The sequence below is a fragment of the Triticum dicoccoides genome, chromosome 5B (genome assembly GCF_002162155.2).
Source record: "Triticum dicoccoides isolate Atlit2015 ecotype Zavitan chromosome 5B, WEW_v2.0, whole genome shotgun sequence".
NCBI lineage: Eukaryota > Viridiplantae > Streptophyta > Magnoliopsida > Poales > Poaceae > Triticum > Triticum dicoccoides.
Window position 1 is genome coordinate 506,168,543 of NC_041389.1, and position 19,999 is coordinate 506,188,541.

Sequence of the window (19,999 nt, forward strand, 5' to 3'; positions counted from 1 at the left end):
GATGGGACGTATATATAACTGGAAGTGGAGACCAGTGACCCGCATGTCAATGAACCAATGGCAAGGTGCAGTGGAGCGGCGTCCATTATCAACATGTACGCATCAGCAGGTAGTTTCACGTAGTACTCTTTATATTGCAGAGCTACACGCCGGCCGATGGAGGGCCCCTCGATTGGTCTGCCGTCTAATCTCACTTATTAAATCAAAGACCTGGATCGTCCTATCCTATTTATGGCATCAACATGAAATCTCATTGCGGTGACAACAAAATCGTCCAGCAGTTCACAAGTCAAAGACAAGCATGCATGCTTGTGCGAAAGTTCTATCCTGCATCTTTTTCTAATGAAGAAAGATTTTGTGTTGGAGTGTGAGCTACCACATTTTCATCTTGATACATTCAACCATACAGGTATTAAAAACTGCAATGCACTTGCCAATATGACAAATCGAATAGTTAAGCCTAGCAAACAAAAATTGGCGACAACGTGGACCACAAACCATAGCATTCGAGTCTTCCTCCGCCTCTCACTCCTCGCCGCCAGTGGCGGACATCTTCCTCTCTGTCCTTCCCCTTTCCTCTCCAACCCCATGTTTCCAGTCACCACCCCGCGCTTGCTCCGATGTTGTCGCCAAGGAACCGGCGGGCAGGTCATTGGATCTGGCCATCCCGGGGGTGGATCTCACCTCACCGGTGCTCCCCAATGTTGAGGAAATCCGTAACTGGTAGCTGCTCGCTCGGCTTGGTAGTAGCGATTAATCGATGAATCGGCCTATTAACTGGATGAATTGGTCAACCATTAATAGGTGGAATTTTAAACTCCGTAGGTGCAATTTTTTTTCTGGAGGGATTTGTTCCATAGTACTTGAGTGTTATAAAAATGTACATTGCAAAAATGAAGCAATTGGCATTGTTTTCTTCTCTTAATAGATCATGAACACGTATACAACAACAATCATCAACAAACATCCATGCGGGTATAAAAAATCAGCAACACACATGTATACAACAACATGTATGAGTTGATTTCTGCATGAGCCGCTACTCCGAGAGATTGCATGCAAATCCGTTCACTGCTTAAGGTGTCGATGTGTTCATGCATAGAGTAAACTTTGCGGCCACTTTACCACCTCCCCACCCACTGCTTCGTCGCTGACGCACCTCCCGGCGACTATCCACCGCCATCGCCGCTACCACTCCGCCTCCCTTCTGCCCGAGTCCGAGCCTTTCGCCAACTGTTGTCGTCGCCGGAATAGAGGTGAATCGCCGCCGCTACCGACTCGACGGATTCGTAGGATATCTCCTCAGATCTTCTTCCTCGTTGGTGGCCGCCATATCTGACCGTGTGTACGCACTCTTGGAGGCCATTCCCACGTGTCATTACCCCGCTAGTTCGACCTCAACCTTGACGACCGGCTGATAAACCAACATCGCCTACCAAGTGTTCGACGGTTTGCCTAGGTGAGTTTATTTTTCTTGTTTTGTTTTGTACAATTCAATTGAACTGAGCCATACAAATTGAAGATGAAGAGGTTGCGAGAGATGATCTTCATGACTCATCATCATCTGAAGAGGAAGAAGATGATGATGTCTTCGAAATTGTTCTTGGCATGATTTGAATAATTTGGTTTGTAGACTATGAATTTGTAATATTCATGAGTTGTGTAAATCTTATTTATTATGTTTGGTTTTCATATGGGTGCTAATATGTAGTAGCAATGTATTAAGTAAATTAGAATTGGAATATTTTGGCAAAAACAAATTTTACTCCGCTATTTTTAGGAGATCGGCTAGAACCTACCAAAACGTAGTGGTTTACTCCTCTCAAGCTCCACAATATGTAGGGGATCGGCAAGATCCACTAACTTTTTGTGAGCAATTATTGGCTCTAGCCAATCTCGTAAATTTAGAGATCCGCTTTTGCTGTCATGCAAATAATTACTTTTCTATTTTTTTAGAGATCAGCTAGAGATGTGCTAAGCAAACCTATTCAATGTCCGCTACTCAAACCGAGACAAAAACTCCCCGGTGGATTTTATTTGAAGGCGGTAATATTTTCAATTAAGAACAAATAAAATGAATCCAATTCTAAATATGAACGCATAGTACTGTAATTTCGAGCCACACAATTGCTCACCAAAATATATATTAGTTATTTGCATGGCGGCAAAAGCAAGTTTTGTTGTAATTAACTGATAATGGATTTCCAATGCGTGCACTAATCATTATTACTGTATGCTATATATATGTACATCAAACAGTTGTTCCTTGCATACTTGAAAATCTAATCATACGACGCATCACAACTTGCGAAGGCCCACTGGTAATTAGGAACGAGAATGAATGATCGAAGCGACAGCTCCCTTGGCGACAAAGATTTAAACAAGAAATTGAAAAGAAAAAAAATCTAACCACTGACGCATCTTGCCAGGCCACTGGTAATTAGAAACGTGAATGAATGAATGAGGAGACAGCTCGCCTGTCGACAAGTGTTCCGATAACAAATTACTAATGGGACAAGGAGTCTAGGTTACGGTGGTGGGTGTTTATTTCCAGGGACTTTTTGATGTTGGGACTAGAAAAAGTCCCTAGCAAATCAAACATGGTGGGACTTTTTGCTAAAAGTCCTTAGAAGCGCATCCTTGAGAGTCTTTTTTAAAAAGTTCCAGGGACTAGAAAAGGTCTTAGGACTAGAGAAACAAACACCACCTTAGAAACGAGAATGAATGAGTGAAGAGACAGCTCACTTGGCGACAAGGATTTCAATATAACATTAATGGGACAAGGAGTCAAGGTTACGAGATCTCTAAGCGGACCCAGAGTGATTGTTGTCCATAGCTTCTGGATTAACGTCCAGATCTAAGGATCCGATTACAATAACTTAATGATCCTTTTGGCATAATCCAATGGTGCCTACTTTAGAACCAATTGCGAGACGTCCAATCCATCATATTTTCTTTTCGTCGCCTCAATCCATTATTTTGACAAGTTGTCAACCGGCAGTGACGTCCTTTACTCCTTTTCTTTTCATAAGGTGTACTAGTATATACACATTCGAGCATATTTGATTTGGGTTCGGAGAGTAGACGACATTCGGGTTCAGTGGGAATAATTGTACTCACGTCTCGTTAGGAAAAGGAAATGGGCAAGCGAAAATCCATAGGAGCGCTCGTCCTCGCCTGCTCATGTTATCGTTGCACGCTCGTTTGTGTTGGGATGGGAGACTGGGCTCGTACTCCCTCCATTCCACAATGTAGTGCTTCCTCTATCCACGTGTTTCAACTTTGACCGTAAATTTAACTGCCAAGACCGATTGCGGCGGGAGCAAAAATTATATCAGTGAATTCGTATTCGAATGAAGTTTTCAATTATATAATTTTTTCTCCCGCCGCAGTTGGTCTCGTTGGTTAAATTTATGGTCAAAGTTGGACCTCGAAAAGCGCGGGCGCACTATATTTTGGAATGGAGGGAGTATTGAATGTTGTATATGCTGCAGCAAGCAACATCCTAAACAATTAAGAATGCTGGTGCAGACCCACAGCACAGTACGTCCGTTCACTCACGACGTGAAAACAAACGTCTACAAATCTGTACTCACGGCCCATCAGACGGCATACGTTCTGAACTTTAATATTGCGACTAGAAGGTGTGACTCCCAAAACGATAAAACTTAGAAGGTGTTGGGTTCGATTCTTGAGAGTGGCAATCTGGCAATTCTTTTATTTATTTTGTTTTTCACGAATAACAAAGAACAATTTGTCTAATTAATACTCCCACTGATTCAAAATAAATGTCATAGTTTTAAACTAAGCTTAGTTCAAAACTAGGACACTTATTATGGATCGAAGGGAGTATTGCATATGGATTATTATCGGAGAACAACATATTATTACTTTACCATACATAGCTTAGAAAGTACATATTTTATGATGTAAATCCCATCTTTGCTTAAAAAAGGTATTAATCCAAACAATTTTTTTATCCACTTTGCTTTGACTGAAAAAAAATCTTGACCACACAAGTGCTACCACAGTGTGAAACTCATGTTGCAACCAAAAAGTCCTATCTGCTCCTGAGCTCAAATGAGCTCGGGGTAATAGTAAAATCCACAAAAAAAAGTTAAGGACTTCAAAAAATACTATTTTTTTTTTGTAAAAAAACTTTGATAACTGTTTTGAGTGTCTGAATTTTCTCAAGATGTCAAGATGTACGCGAGAATGTCAAGATATTAATCCACATAAAAAAAATTATCCACTTTGCTTTGACTGAAAAAAATCTTGACCACACAAGTGCTACCAGTGTGAAACTCATGTTGCAACCAAAAAGTCCCATCTGCTCCTGAGCTCAAGTTTGTATGCACTTAGAATGTCAAGATGTACGCGAGAATCATTTTGTCAGAATTTTGTTACATTTCAAAATATGTTTAAACCCAATTTAAAATCCAGGAGCATATGCTCCCATGTGCCAGAACGCCACTCTCATTAAAATTCTACCTAACGAGAGTACATTTATGTCATTGTCGTTAACTCTCCATCAATACTTGCACTGGATGTACACATATATACATAAACTTGAAATTGACATAAATCGATCCTACAACTTGTGTTTCAGATACTTTTGAGTACATTTATGTCATTGTCGTTAACTCTCCATCAATACTTTTTGCATATGAGCCGTTATGGTTCACACCCTGTCACTTGGACAAAAGTTGTTATGTGAAAACATCTGCATATGAGCATCTTCTAAAAAATGGGCTCACGGAATTTTCCATAACCGATCGACCAGGAAAAATGGTGATGAGAGAAGCACTCACACAGTAAACCCGAGCAACACACATTTTAGATTGAAGACAATTTTCCGGATTAAATATATATAGCATTACATAACATTAACCAGAAATAGCATGTGGTGCAGTGGCTACTGCCGGACACGTGCGACACTCTTGAGTTCGAATCCAAAATAAAATATCACTTCAATTTTTTCAATCTAATGAAAAATACCAAAATCAAGAAGAAAAAAACACTTGTTCAAACCTTGATGCGGCGTTTTGGTTCCAAATCAATTATATTCTTTTAAAGGGTATAAGTAACGTCTTTCTCCACTATTGACAGAAACTACCAGGTGGTGCAGCGGCTATCACTTTATTTTTGTATAATGGTTTTCCTTTCTTTCCTTGCTACTGACAGGTGGGACTCACACGTAGGTATTGAGCGTGTGCTAGCTGAATTAACATAGAGTTAACGAACACCGGAAATGTAATCAAACGTACCCGAAATACAAATTGTAAGGCCGGCTCGTATCATTTTTTCAAAATTTATGTATGAATCTACACCATAATTAACGACCAGGAGGCAGGCTATAAAAATGTAATTGATTCCTCAATAAGCATCAGAGGGAGGGTATACAGAAAAAAAAGTCCAATCAACCTGAGGTATCGTATTAAATGGCCCCACGCCTTGTTGGACACCTCGTTTTGTAGGACCTGTACCACCAGTCCATCCGTACATCATGGTGGAATTCCTTCACGGCAATGCATCGTTCCGTCAAGTCGAGTATACGGTGCCACTATGGTGTATCCGCCATTTATCGCGCTAATACGAATCTGCATTTCCAGCAGTCATAACTGCCACCAGCCACGTGACCTTGCTCCATTCACGCTCATACCAGGAGCGCGCGCGCCCGAGCACGCTATGGCCGCTCTCGATGGGCAAGTAACTATCTAAGTGATAACCCAAGAATAGAAACCGGAATCTTTCACAATCAACGAACACATATGGCCGCGATGGGGGTATATGACTCTCTCTTTCTTCCCATATTTGGAAAAACAGAACTGGGAGTGCTACACATTAATAAACTACGTAAACACCGCTAAATTGAACATGTAGCTCCCTACTTATGCCTCGCCGCCGCGCTCTGCGTCGGGCGGCTACAAGAGCATCTCCGACGTCCATGCCGCGAAACTAGAGCCGTTTTGGTCGCAACCCAGGACGACAACTCCTGGGTCGATCCGGTGATTCTGCTGGAACGCCGCGACGGTGATGGTGGCGCCCTTGATCTCCCGCGCTGTTGAGCGGCCCGGCTGGCAGCATCCGCTCAGGCAGAGTCGGTGAACATGAGGCTAGCGGCACAACGCGTGGTCATTATGGCGAATTTAAAACATTTACAACCTCGATGGGAAATCCGTCCATTAAACCCCACGGATGCGCCCGGCCGTGTGCGTGGACACTGACTGGTAATGCCTCAAATAATCTAACATTAGGACACCTCAATTATCATATCTTAAATCCATACAAACTTATGCAAATAGGTCGATGCACACACATCGTTCGGCTACTTCATCCCTATTAACTATAGTATGTATGCACGTGTAACACACGTTTTAACATTATTATGGAGTGGTTTTTGGTTTAAAACACATAGACTTGACAATAGATTCAGGGCAAAATGAAAATATCGTTTATGTACGAATGCAAAAAGAAAATACATTACAAAAAAGTAGGAGTTAATATATGTAATCCCCGTAACTTGTTAAGAAAGAAAATAATTCATAAAATTGCTTGCCGAAACATTTTATATTGTGATATGGAGAGAGTATAACTTTACAGTATATTTCCTCTCTGAAACAACTTTTCATGGGCTCAATACGTCCTCAAATTGCAACATGGGCCAAGAGGAATCAATATGGGCCACTTAAGAATGAGGCGATCATTCTCGAGCATTGTGGATGGAGCAGCGGTGTACTGTTCATTGCAAATCCCAATCTTTTCAGCTATTGGATTTAGCACACGAATGGCCAGGATTGATGATCATGCCCAATTCAAAGCTGGTACACTATAAGCAGTATAGAAACATGCCATCGGACTACCAAAATTTGGCATGTTTGACTATGATGGAGATCATCCACGGCTGCCCTTGCCCTTCCCATCGCCTTTGTCGTCCTTCTCGTGGAAGTACCGGTGGAAGACACAGTAGGTATCGAGCCGGATCTGCTCGTCGTCGGAGCTGTCCTCGCCGTCGATGTCCTCCTTCTCCTCCTTCGATGGCAGTCCGGCCATGGCACGGACCGCCCGGTTCTGCTCTGAGGCGATGGCGCGCATGTCCCTCCACTGTTGTTTCTTCACAATGCGGGCGCGGATGGCTTCCTCCTCTGTGGCTGCCCGCACAGCCGCATCAGCCACCTCCACCACCGCCATTTCCACCGCGATACGGGTCTCGGCGGCCCTTATCCTCTCCTTCTCACAACGGGCTGCCCGTTCCCGGTGGGACTCATAGTCCACCCGACCGATGATGGGGAAGGAGAGATTTTCCGGCTGCCGGGACCACAAAGATCTGGCCCCAGAGGACCCGAGCGCAAGTTGTGTCGATGGTATGGAGTCGCGCCGGACAGATCCGTCCGTCGGTTGGGCGCTGTCCTCCCGGGAGCAGCGTAGTGCAATGCGAACCTTCATTGCCTCCTCCAACCCACACGGGATGACACCCCAGTCGACGGATCCGGACCGGTCGGAGTTAGATCTGCTGCCCGCAATGCCCGACCGAGAATTGCCGGAGCTGAGCTCGGGTGGCGGAGGAACTGGAGGGGAGAGGAGTGTGAAGTGGCTAGGGTTTGTTTCGTCGAGCGATTGGGGACGAATATACGTGGGGTCGGGTGGGCCAGAGTGGGTCGGTTCTGACGTGGCGGATGCGCCCGGGCGCCCCATATCCGCCTCATATGATGGCTAGATATGATGGGTGTCGGTCAGTCCGGGCGTTTGAGGCCCGTTTGAGGCGCCCGTCTTGGTCAGATTTTCATGATCGGTCAGTGACCGGACAGGCCGCCTAGGCATTTGAGGAGAGTTCGGGGCGCCCGACTGTAGATGCTCTTAGGTCGTGTTATAGCTGGTTGTGGTTCATGATCTGCCAGTGGATGCTTTTCTTGCTTTCACACCCTTTGTTGTACCCTTGCTCAATGTGTGGGTTTGGTTGTATCAGGGTTGTAGATCACAAACTCTCGGGTCGGAACTCTTTAGGTCGTGGTAGTTGTGTTGGGTTGGCTTTGTACTGGTCGTGCCTTCTATCACAATGTATATTGTCATTTCTTAGTCAATATACATGTAGCTTTCCTGCATGGTTAAGAAAAAAAGAGTCGGCGGACTTGAGGCTGGCAGCACGGCCGAAGAACGCGAGCACGGCGGCGTTGTCGGCACGCGACGCCTTCTATGCTGTTATGAAGGTGCCGAGCCAGAGCTAGAACCTTTCCTATGCGGTGGGGCCCCGGCCGTCCGCGCCGATGGAGTTGGAGGAGGAAGAGAGCGAAAGGAGGTGGAGAGTGTTGTTGGGGAACGTAGTAATTTCAAAAAAAATTCCTACGATCACGCAAGATCTATCTAGGTGATGCATAGCAACGAGAGGGGAGAGTGTGTCCACGTACCCTCGCAGACCGAAAGTGGAAGCGTTTCAATAACGCGGTTGACGTAGTCGAACTTCTTCGCGATCCAACCAATCAAGTACCGAACGTACGGCACCTCCGCGTTCAGCTCGATGACGTCCCTCATGCTCTTGATATAGTTGAGGACGAGGGTGAGTTCTATCAACACGACGGCATGACGATGGTGATGATGATGTTACCGGCGCAGGGCTTCGCCTAAGCACTACGATGGTATGATCAAAGTGTGTAACTGTGGAGGGGGGCAGCACACACGGTTAAGAGAAATGTGTGTGTCTTTGGGGTGCCCCCTGCCCACGTATGTAAAGGAGGGAGGGGGGCCAGCCCCCTATGGGTGCGCCTGGATTATGGAGTCCTACTAGGACTTCCAAGTCCTAGTAGGAATCCCTTTCCCTTTTGGAGTAGGAGAGAAGGAAAGAGGGAAAGAGAGAGGGAGTAGGAGAGGGCAAGGGGGCGCTGTCGGTGTCAAAACTGGCGGATCTCGGGTAGGGGGTCCCGAACTGTGCATCTAAGGCTAATGGTAACAGGAGGCAAGGGACACGATGTTTTATCCAGGTTCGGGCCCTCTCGATGGAGGTAATACCCTACTTCCTGCTTGATTGATCTTGATGATATGAGTATTACAAGAGTTGATCTACCACGAGATCGTAGAGGCTAAACCCTAGAAGCTAGCCTATGATTATGATTGTTGTTGTCCTACGGACTAAACCCTCCGGTTTATATAGACACCTGAGGGGGCTAGGGTTACACAGAGTGGGTTACAGAGAAGGAAATCTACACATCCGAATATCCAAGCTTGCCTTCTATGCAAAGGAGAGTCCCATCCGGACACGGGACGAAGTCTTCAATCTTGTATCTTCATAGTCCAACAGTCCGGCCAAAGTATATAGTCCGGCTATCCGAGGACCCCTTAATACAGGACTCCCTCAGTAGCCCCTGAACCAGGCTTCAATGACGATGAGTCCGGCGCGCAGATTGTCTTCGGCATTGTAAGGCGGGTTCCCTCTCCGAATATTCCATAGAAGATTTAGGACACAAGAATCGTGTCCGGCTCTGCAAAACAAATTCCACATACCACCGCAGAGAGTATAATTTTCCACAAATCTAAACTGCCGACAGCTTTTACGATATCACGCCATGGTCCGGTCTTTATTAGAACCGTTTTCATAACCAGCCACTACACGCGTTGCGAGGCGGTTTTACTGGCACGTCTTGTCGAAGCAGAGATCGTGTCTCCCCTTATCACGGGATTCTCATCAATATAGGTGTAAGTAATCCAACCATGTTTGTTTAATATGACTCCTCGATTTTAGGCAAGTCCCAAATGGTCACGCAGGGGACGCTTGATATTCGTCCTCTTTATAAAGGGGGCCAAGGCCTGTCCTTTTCTTTCCACGCTCGATCCTTCCCCTCCCGCACCTCGAGTTCCAACACCCAAGGCTCAAGCTAAAGCACTTCGGTCTTTCGACCATGTACGGATCCAATCAAGGCCGGTGGATGGCCTCCTCCGTCACAGAGGAGGACATCCGGAAGCTTAGGGAGGCTAGGTATCTCACCGCCGAGATTCCGCACAGGCTACCTGCTTCAGGGCAGGTCGTCCCCACTCCCGAACCCAACGAGAGCGTTGTCTTTATCTCCCACTTTCTCCGAGGGCTAGGTTTTAGCATTGATCCCTTCATAAGAGGGCTCATGTTCTATTACGGACTAGATTTCCACGATCTAGCTCCGGATTCCGTTCTTCACATCTCGTTGTTTATCGTCGTGTGTGAAGCCTTCCTCTGCATCACCCCCCACTTCGGCCTATGGCTGAAGACCTTCAATGTGAGGCCGAGGGTGATCGACAGGCGTCACGCGGAGTGCGGAGGCACTATAATAAGCAAAGGCGCCGACGCCCCATGGCCAAAGGGCTCTTTCGTGGAGACTTCTGATTTATGGCAGCGGGAGTGGTTTTACATCACCACTCCCCGAGGTACAAAGCGGGTGGCTGCTCCAGCATTCCGCCCGGGCCGTCCACCACAACTGGCGTCATGGGTCAACAAAGGGCTGGATTGGGGGCCAGCAAATGACGTGTTGACATTACAGAGCCGCGTCCGAGACCTTCTCAAGAGGGATATCAGTCTTGCCAAGATAATGCAAGTGATGCTGGTTCGTCGAGTCCTGCCCTGCCAACGTCGTCCTCTCCGTATGTGGGAGTTCAACCCTGAAGGACCGCGAACCGTTCAACAATTCTTTGGTATGACGCTCAAAGAGATGTACGAGTTATTCTTCGGATCACGGATAAAGTGTCCGGACACCACCGAGGACGTGGGTCTCAATTGTAACCGCCCGGATACCCTGGTAAATACTTCTGCTGCCGAACACACCATCCTTTATATTTATTATAACATCATTCTAAAAAATGTTCTCTGCCAGGACTGGCTGAAGGCGGAGAGGATTAGGTGTCCGGCCCCTCTTCCCGAAGGCTCACCGAATCCTTTGTTGACCAGGATGCTTGACCGCGCGCCGTATCAGGTGCCATCAGGCGAAGACGAGGGGAGGAATAGAGAAGCCACAGATGGGCCTCATTTTTTTACACATCCAGATTGGAAGAGTAGGTGCCTCCGCAAAGGAGGATAATCGGGGAGAGGAATCTAAAATCCCCTCTCCCAGGTAAGAAAAGGGGCGCCTCCAAAGATTTAGAAACAGAAGCTTCTAAACGAGGGAAGAAAACCTCGCAAGGGGGCCGGTCCTCCACCGAACCGTAAGTGAAAGAGTACTTTGATAAACATATCCTGTTTTGTCTCTGAGAATAATGACCAGAACATATTTGTTGCAGTCCGGCTCGTAGCCCTTCTCCACAGAATTCGTCCTCGAGGGATCTTCCTTCGGAGATGATGGAGAGTGAGTCGCCTCCCCCTTCCTCCCCGTCACATGGGGCGGACGACCCCGAAGTGTCGTTACGGAGGATTTCTTCGGATCCACCAAGGCCAGAAGTTGACACTTCGGCTGCCCGGAGTCTAAAATATCCGGCTCCCAAGGAGAGTTTCAGGGGGAGTGCGGGATTGTCCGGCGCACAGCCGGACACAATAATGGGCCTTCTGGAGCGAGCGGCCGTCTCCGAGACGCATCGTGCTCTAATGGGCACGGTAGTTGAGAGGATTTCATCCGCGAAAAGCGGTTTGAATGAAGCTTTTACAAGTCTACTGAGAGGCTTTGAGGTACGTAAAAAGTGTATTTTTGATGTTTCCGCACATGCTAAGTGTGCTCTATATAACTCAGATGGCTACCGCGCTGGAAGATGCCGCCAACCGCCGCGAGCTCCTTGAAAAGGAAAATCAAGCAAAAGTGGCTGACCTGAAGAAGGCCCTGGAGGCAGCCAAGGATACCCGCTCTGAAATGAGGGGGATGAGGGAGGAGCTTCGTGAAGCCGGAGATATCGTGGCCGGAAAGCCCTATCTGTTGCGAATGAAATTCGGAGATCCGAAGTATGCCCCTCTGGATCAGTTGTGGAGTGCGGCGGACGCGTATGCGGACCTGGCAAAGAGTGCTGCTGATGCGTCCGAGTTTTACAAAGATCGGAAGGACCATAAGGCTGAGAGGTTATTATGGTCGCAGTTCAGTGCCCCGACATGTCCGCTGCCATTGAATGAAAAGATGGCCGCATGGGCCGAACTCCACAGGTTGTCCGGGCTTGCTATGAGGTCTGTCGTGGATCATCTTTGGCCACAAGGGCCAAGGCCGGACAACTATTTTGGATTGGTGCAATAATTCTTTGGTGTTGTGTCGCATATCGATGTTGTGAAGACGTCGACGTGCATAGAGGGTGCACAGATGGCTCTTGCCCGTGTTAAAACATACTCCCTCCGTCTGGAAATACTTGTCATCAAAATGAATGAAAATAGATGTATCTACAACTAAAATACATCTAGATACATCCATTTCAATGACAAGTATTTCCGGACGGAGGGAGTACTGGGCTAGGATGGAAGCCACCGCTATTACAACCCAGAGTGCGGTGGACGACCAGGACCCGGCCGAGCACTATTTCAAACAAGTCTTAGAAGGCGCCCGTTTATTAAAGGCTCAGTGCTCGAAGAGTGCCATGTTCGAATGACATGTATCGTGATTGTAAAGATAATGCTATTTTGATTATAAAAACTGTTTTTTTATACTTTTGCTTGAAAGTATTATAATGCCTCATGTGCAGCCGTTATATATATATATGATAGCACTATTCTGATCCTGGGATCAGAATAGTTATTGTGATCACGTCACGCCCTATATAGGACCGATGAGGTGTTCCCGAGATCCAGAAACCAGACAAAAAAAAGCTACGCGGTCCCCCCAACCCCTGCAAGGCCGACCCGATTCTGTTCCAGATCCCGCGCGCACAGCCGCCGTTCCCGATCCAGCGCGCCGCCGTCCCCGATCCCCGCGCACCGCCACCGTTCCCAAGCTCGCGCGCACCGCCCGTTATTCCTGATCCAGCGCGTCGCCGTTCCAGAGCTCGCGCGCACCTACCGCCGTTCTAGAGCTCGTCCGCCGCCGCCTACGCTCCCGAGCTCATGCGCCCCACCGCCCCGAGCTCGCGCGCTGATGGCATGCTCGCCCCGCCGCATTCCACCGCTCGCATCTCCTGGACGACGCCCGCGAGCCAACCTCCCTCCCCCAGCGAGCCGCCACACATCGCCATCGATCCCCATGGTGAACGGCTCCGACACCTCGATTTGGACTTCCACCTTCCCCGTCGCTCCCTTCCCCTGGATCTTCGCAAGCAGCCCCGCCCCGCGGCACCGCCGAGGACCGACTAATTGACCTTCTCACAAGGGCCAACTCGGCCTTCCCGAGGAGGGCTCATCCCTGGAACAGCCGTTCCCGTCCCCTCCACCATCGTTCAGCTCGCCTCTCCCTCTCCCTGCTCTCGCCCACAACACCCAGCAATGTTCCCCACCCGCTGCACCGCTCATCTCCGTACGCGAGCCACGGCTTTCTCTGCACGCGTGCCACCACCCAGGGCGCCTGAACTGCTATTCCGCTGGAGCATCTCCTCCCGCTGCGTGCCTACCCAGAACTCAATCGCGCGGAGGCGTCATCCCATACGATTGTGGCATCGGTCGCAGTGCTCCGGCGAGAAAGATGCGTCCCTCGCCGCTGCTACTCGTGCGTGTAGCAGCTCGTGCACCCCACTGCCGTGAGTGAGCTTGCAATGGCCGGCAGGGCTGTGTACAAGCAGATTGCTCGCCATGGCCAGCACGGGTGTGTAGCTGTAGATGCCTCCGCTCTAAAAAAAAGGTTTGCTCCTTATCTGATGCGAGCCAGCACAACACTACATGGCGATGTTGACCTGAGCGCCTGCAAGGACCATGAAAAGATCAAACCATTGGCTCTGTGCAAAAACAGCTGTCTACATGCACAACTTGTGATCGTTGAAATGTCTTTGTGAGCTACTCCCTCCGTTCCAAAATAGATGACCCAACTTTGTACTAATTTAGTATAAAGTTGGGTCATCTATTTTGGAACGGAGGGAGTAAACTAGTACAGTACTTCTTGTACATGTACTTGTTTATTATTGCAGTGTTTTGTAGTTTTTCTCTACCTACCATTTCTTTGCTTATTTAATAGTCTCCGGCTCCAACCAAATTTATTTTCATAGAAGTTCGAAGAGGACCAGCACAGAAGGCCCTTGATTTTTTTTTACTACGGACGTTCAAGTTAGAAAAACCCAGAGACGTCCTCGGCCTTTGCCGTTGAATAACTAACATACAAAATCAGTGCATTTTTACAACAACAAAAAATTTGCACAAATTGGCTCTGTTTTCTTACAAGTATTGCATAAGTTCAAATACACCGACCGCCGAAGTTCGGAATTCTACTCACAATACACCTTAAAAAACCTAGAACTTTAAATTAAAATAAAGGAGCGGTTCAATGTTTACTAAAACCTCATATTATAACCATTAATAAATATAAAACCAAAAATTTCAAATAAAAAATGAAGCAGTTTAAAATTAATATAAAAAAGGATTTTTCTGGTTCAAAAAAAAAACACACAAGTTCAAATTAGAAAAACCAAGCGTTTCAATATTTACTAGAAGAACTATAAGTTCAACTTAAAAAAATGGAGCAGTTCAAAAAAATTAAAGAGATTATTTTTTTCCTATTTAAAAAAAACTAGAAGTCCATATAAAAAACAGAGCAGTTTGACATTTATTATAAAAACTCGGATTTTCCCACTACTATAAAATAAGACCAAAGAAGTTCAAATAAAAAAAACTAGTTCGATGTTAGTGGAAAACCCATATTTTCTCTGTTTCTAAAGAAACCAAGAAGTTCAAATTAAAATGACGAAGCGGTTCGATGTTTATAGCAAAACTCGGATTTCTTCCATTACTAAAGAACCAATCAAGAGTTTCAATTAAAAAAAATAGAGTAGTTCGATGTTTATACACCAATTAAACACAAGCGTCACCAAAATCTTTCCATTTGTAGGAAAAATAAAAGAATGAAGTTTAGTTTAAAAAATATTTGATGCTTATTCAAAACCCATATTTTTTCTCTAAGAATAAAAGTAAGTAGATCAAATTGAATAATAGAGAAGTTCAAGGTTCACCTTGTATTTCCATGTTCGATTTTTTCCGTCTGAAAATCGAATACTATTCTTTACTCAAAATATAAAAAGGTGAAGTTCAAATTGAAATAACAGAGAAGTTCGGAGTTTATTAAAACCTAGGATTTACCTGTTCAAAAATACGTCACAGAAGTTCAACGTGAAAACAGCAGGAAGTTCACCTACTACACTGAATGAATTTCAGATGAAAAACTTTTAGTATGAAAGAATGATCAACACAGGAAAGTTGCGTGTTTACAGCAGCTTATTCATGTGCAGCAGAAGTTCAAGTCAAACTAACGGGGCGATTCAGCGCTAATTCTTGAAGAAGTGGAGAAAATTATACATGCTCTGTAGGTCAAAAGTTTGGCTTTAATTTATGTTTTGCGAAGGTTAAAATGGTGTGTTTGAGAAGGTCAAGTGTGTTATCTCAGCAAGTTCAAAATAAATTTGAACATGCAAGGTAAAACATGCAAGAAAACAAAATGGGAGAAGTTCAATCTGTAAAGATGAGGCGGTTCAACGTGTGAACCAATGTTGAAAGAAAACAAAAAGAAAATGAGAAGTTTAATTTCTAAAAATGAAGCGGTTCGACGTGCAACCCAATGTTGAAAGAAAACAAAAGGAAAGGAGAAGTTCAATTTTTAAAGATGACGTGGTTCGACGTGCTAAACAATACTGAAAGAAAATAAAAAGAAAAGGAGAAGTTCGATTTCTAAAGATGACGCGGTTTGATGTGCAAACCAATGCAAAAACACACACAAAAATGTTATTTTGGTGTCTTAAAATATTTTTATTCATAAAAAATGATTAAGAAATAAAACCAAGAAGACCATTTTAAAAAGATGGAGAAGTTCGATGATTATAGAAAACTCAGACTTTCCTCGTTATTAAAAATACATCAGAGTAAAAACAACAAGAAGTTCAACATGAAAGCAGCAAGAAGTTCAATTACTACACTAAATGAATTTCGGATGAAAAACTTTAAAACCGTTGCGAGTATGAAAAAATGATCAACACAGGAAAGTTGCGTGTTTACAGCAACTTTCCATCGGTATATCACTTGCTCAATTCCGGTGAGTGGGTCGAGAGCTGCGAGCCAAAGAAGCACGTGAAAAACAGAGTGAAGTTCAAGTACACGTGCCGAGAAGTTCAGGTTCTTCACGCGGTGCATTTTCGAAGAATCAGTTTCGCGATAAAGGCAGAACGTATGATCTCGTCATTTTCGCAATTACTGGAAAACGTCTAGGAATCAGAGAAAACCATCAACATGAAAAAGTTTCCCATTTTCCGTAGGTTTTCAGAGGTATATGCCCCATTCCGATAAAGTTTGTAGAAATTATGCCAAAAATACATTTTTAGCCATTTTCAAATTTGACTTAAAACCATAAGGAATTGGTAGAAGCAATATATAAGAAAAAGTTTCGCATGTCCTCAAGCTTTCCAACGCCGTATTATTTGTTGCATTCGGACGTACGATTAAAATCTTAGCTTCAAAATACGAACTCGGTGGAACTTGTATCGTTTTATGAATTAATTTTAAACCGTTCCAAATTAGAAGAAACTTTTAACATGGAAAAGTAGCGCATTTTCACAAGCTTTCCAGCACCATATCATTTTCCTCATTTACATTAGCCGTTTAGAAATTACATTGAAAATACGAACTCGGCTGTTCGGTTTGCGAAATTTTACAATTTTAAAAATTACTCTTTATCCATAGGGAATTAGAGAAAACTTTCAACATGTCGAAGGAGCGGTTTGCAGCAGCTTTCCAACGCCATATTATTTACCTCATTCCGATAAACGGTTTAGAAATGCGATCGAAAATATGAGTCACATTTTTTGTATGAAGAAAAAACGATTTTCAAAACTGCTCTTAAACCGCTTACATTTTGCCAAAAATTTAATTTGGGTCATGATATTGGTGTCCATAGCTTTCCAACGGTATATCACAAGCCCCATTTGGACACATTTTAGATGAAGTTCAACCTAGTACTCGGGGAAGGTCAGGCGCGTTAATCGGGAAGTTCATGTTGTGATTAGAATATTATTCTGATCCCGTGATCAGAATATATATATATATATATATATATATATAGGACAACACTATTCTAATCCTGGGATTAGAATAGTTATTTGGATCACAGCAGCCCTTATATAGGCACAATGCGGATCTGCCGAACTCCCGAACCGACAACGACAAGTGAAAAAAAACAGCCCACCTTCCCCGCGCATAGTCCTTGCCTCTCTGGATCACGCCGCCGCCGCCACCCTCCCTGGATCTCACCGCCTCCGCTCCCTACCGCCGGCGATCCACCTCCCCAACGTCCATCGCCCTCCCCCCAACCACATCCCCGCCACTAGGTGCATCGCCGCCAGGCTCTCGCGTCCCGGACGCCGGAGGCCCAGGATCCGGCTGCCACCATGCGGCACCGCGACCACCTGCCTCCTACACCGGCCTCCCAGGCTCCCCGCGCCGACACCTGCACCCCATGTCCAGTGGCCACTGCTCGGCGTTGCCCCCTTTCTTCTCCAAATCCGCGTCGGAGTCGTGGCGTGCACTGCTCCCTTCCTAGTCGCCCCACCTTTGCTGTTAGCGGAGGCCGCTTCCTCGATTTGTCCAGTGAAACACCCCAAGTCCTGCAGCGCTCATCTGCAGCCATCGCTGGTTGCTGCCATCACCGGTGTGATTGAACTGCAGTGCACTTGCTGCCGCCACACCTGCTACTGCCACCAAATATGGCTCGGGACACCAGCTCTGATCCGTCGTAGATGCCCCCTTCCACCCGCGGGATCTGCCTCCTGCCTTGGCATCTCTAGTATGTGACCTACTCCGGCACCTCTGATCGACCTTCCCCGTCGTCTCTTGCTTGAACGTGTGAACTTTTGCTGCTCCTCCATGTAAATCTGCCTACTGCACTACTACGGTTGCTCTATGTTGTGCCCTTTTGCTGGTTGAAGTTGTTGTTATTTGCTAGCTTTGTCATAGGCTACTACACTTGGAGCTTGAAATCAATTTCATTGGTTATGTGTGTGCTTGGAGTGACAACTAGGGCTGGACACTAGCCGAGCCAAGCCGAGCTTGATCCGAGCCTGCCTTTGACTCGCCATGAATGAGCTAAGCTCGGCTCGGCTCGCTGGTCGAACGAGCCTGGTTTTGGTGGCTCGGCTCGTCTTGCCTCTGGCTCGGTTCAGGCCGAGCGGCTCGTGGGTGCCCTGCTGTATTTTTATTTTTTTGAACGGAAGTGCCCTACTTTATGGGTGCGCGGCGATGCAGTGTGCCAGTGCTGCAGTGCATGCGTGCATGAGTCAGCTAGTGCTAGTGCATGCGTGAAGTGTGCGTGCTAGCCGTCGGTGAGTGCATGCGCGCCGCCGGAGGGAGCCATGGAAGTCATACCTGCTTGTGCTTGGGGCGGCCACACTAGGACTGCCGCGAGCTTGGCGATGAACTTCGGGAGCGACGAACGGCGACGTCCGACGCGGCGCCGAACGGGTACGTCTGCCGGCGGTGCTGAGAGAGCACCGTCCAACATCGGGCACGGCAAGGAGGACGACGAGTTCATCAGGTCATGGAGAGAGCGGCGACGCGGCGGAGGAATTTGTGGGTCAAAGCTCGCTAGGGTTAGTCGGGGGTGCTTCGTAGTGGGCTTGGGCTATTCCGTAGGCTGCTTAGTGTATACACTGGGCTGCAAAATTTCAAAAAAAAAAAAGAAATCTGGGCCGCCAAACAAGCCACCGAGCTGGACCGAGCGGAAACCGTCTCGGCTCGATCGCCGAACGAGTCGAATATTCACAGCTCGGCTCGGCCTATTTCCATGTCGGGCCGAGCTGGAGCTAGTTTCCGGCCGAGCTAAAAAGCTCGCTCGAGCGTCCAGCCCTAGTGACAACACTAGGCCATAGAAAAAATGGATGCTCCTCGGCTACTAATGCCATGGCTGCCTCAGCTCTACTCGTTCAAGCGACGGGTAACTCTGATGTTTGTTTCTACAGTATGGATGCTTCTCTGTTGTTCATCTTAGCATGTCAAAGAAAAATCTGAATGATTGGGTCTACATCTGCATAAAAGAGAGTCCCTTTTCTGAGTTTTGATTCGTTAATTAATTTCATACGTACGTTGCTAAAAAAGAATTAACTGTGTAGAATGTGAAAAACTGAGATTAGAGTTGTACTTTTCCTGCTGAATTTTTTCACCGTGTTTCTTGGTTATCAGGTAAGTGTTCTTCATTGTTTTCATCAATCCTAATTGATGGAAAAGCTTGCTGCTACTCGCTTCCAGTTCTCTAATGTACTGTGCTCTTGCTCTCTAATGTACTATTTGAAGCTTGTACAACATGCCAGAGCAAAAAAATAAATGGGAATGCACTAATCTGAAGTTCAGATATGATAAAGAAAGAAGTTGTGAAATCTCGGATCTAGTGATTTTCCACGAGGTAAGTTGCAGCAAAAACTCTGCTTAGATTTCAAATTTGTGAAGTATCAGACTATAATAGTTCCATCAATTTCAGTGAATGAGCAGCACGTTTCTGAACATTGCTTTCTCACCCGCAGCTATGGCCCCTTTCCCTGATGCATAAAGGCGGACGACTGCCCTGCAACATACATCTTTCTCCCGCTGCTCCAGCAAGCAAGCTCCCAGCGTCGCACCTCCAGCCTGCGACCTACCCTTCTGCCACATCTCCACCAGCCGCTGCTACCTCCCGGCCATATGAATGGCGTTGCCGAAGTCCACATTGTACCACACCAGCAGGTCGACTCCTACAGGTCGTGCCAATCGTCTTTCTTCCACCGTCCATCTTCGCCACCGCCGTCAATAAAGTTGTACTCGATCCATGTCTATATGTTTGCAGTACACGCTTGATGCATTCGATCGCCTCACGCAGTGCTCCAGTGAAGTAGCCGGAGGCAGGAGCTAGCTGCGCACTCGCTTATTTTGGCATAGCCTAGTGGTTGTTAACCAAGCTAAGCAGGTCATGTTTGTGTCAGCTAGAAGTAC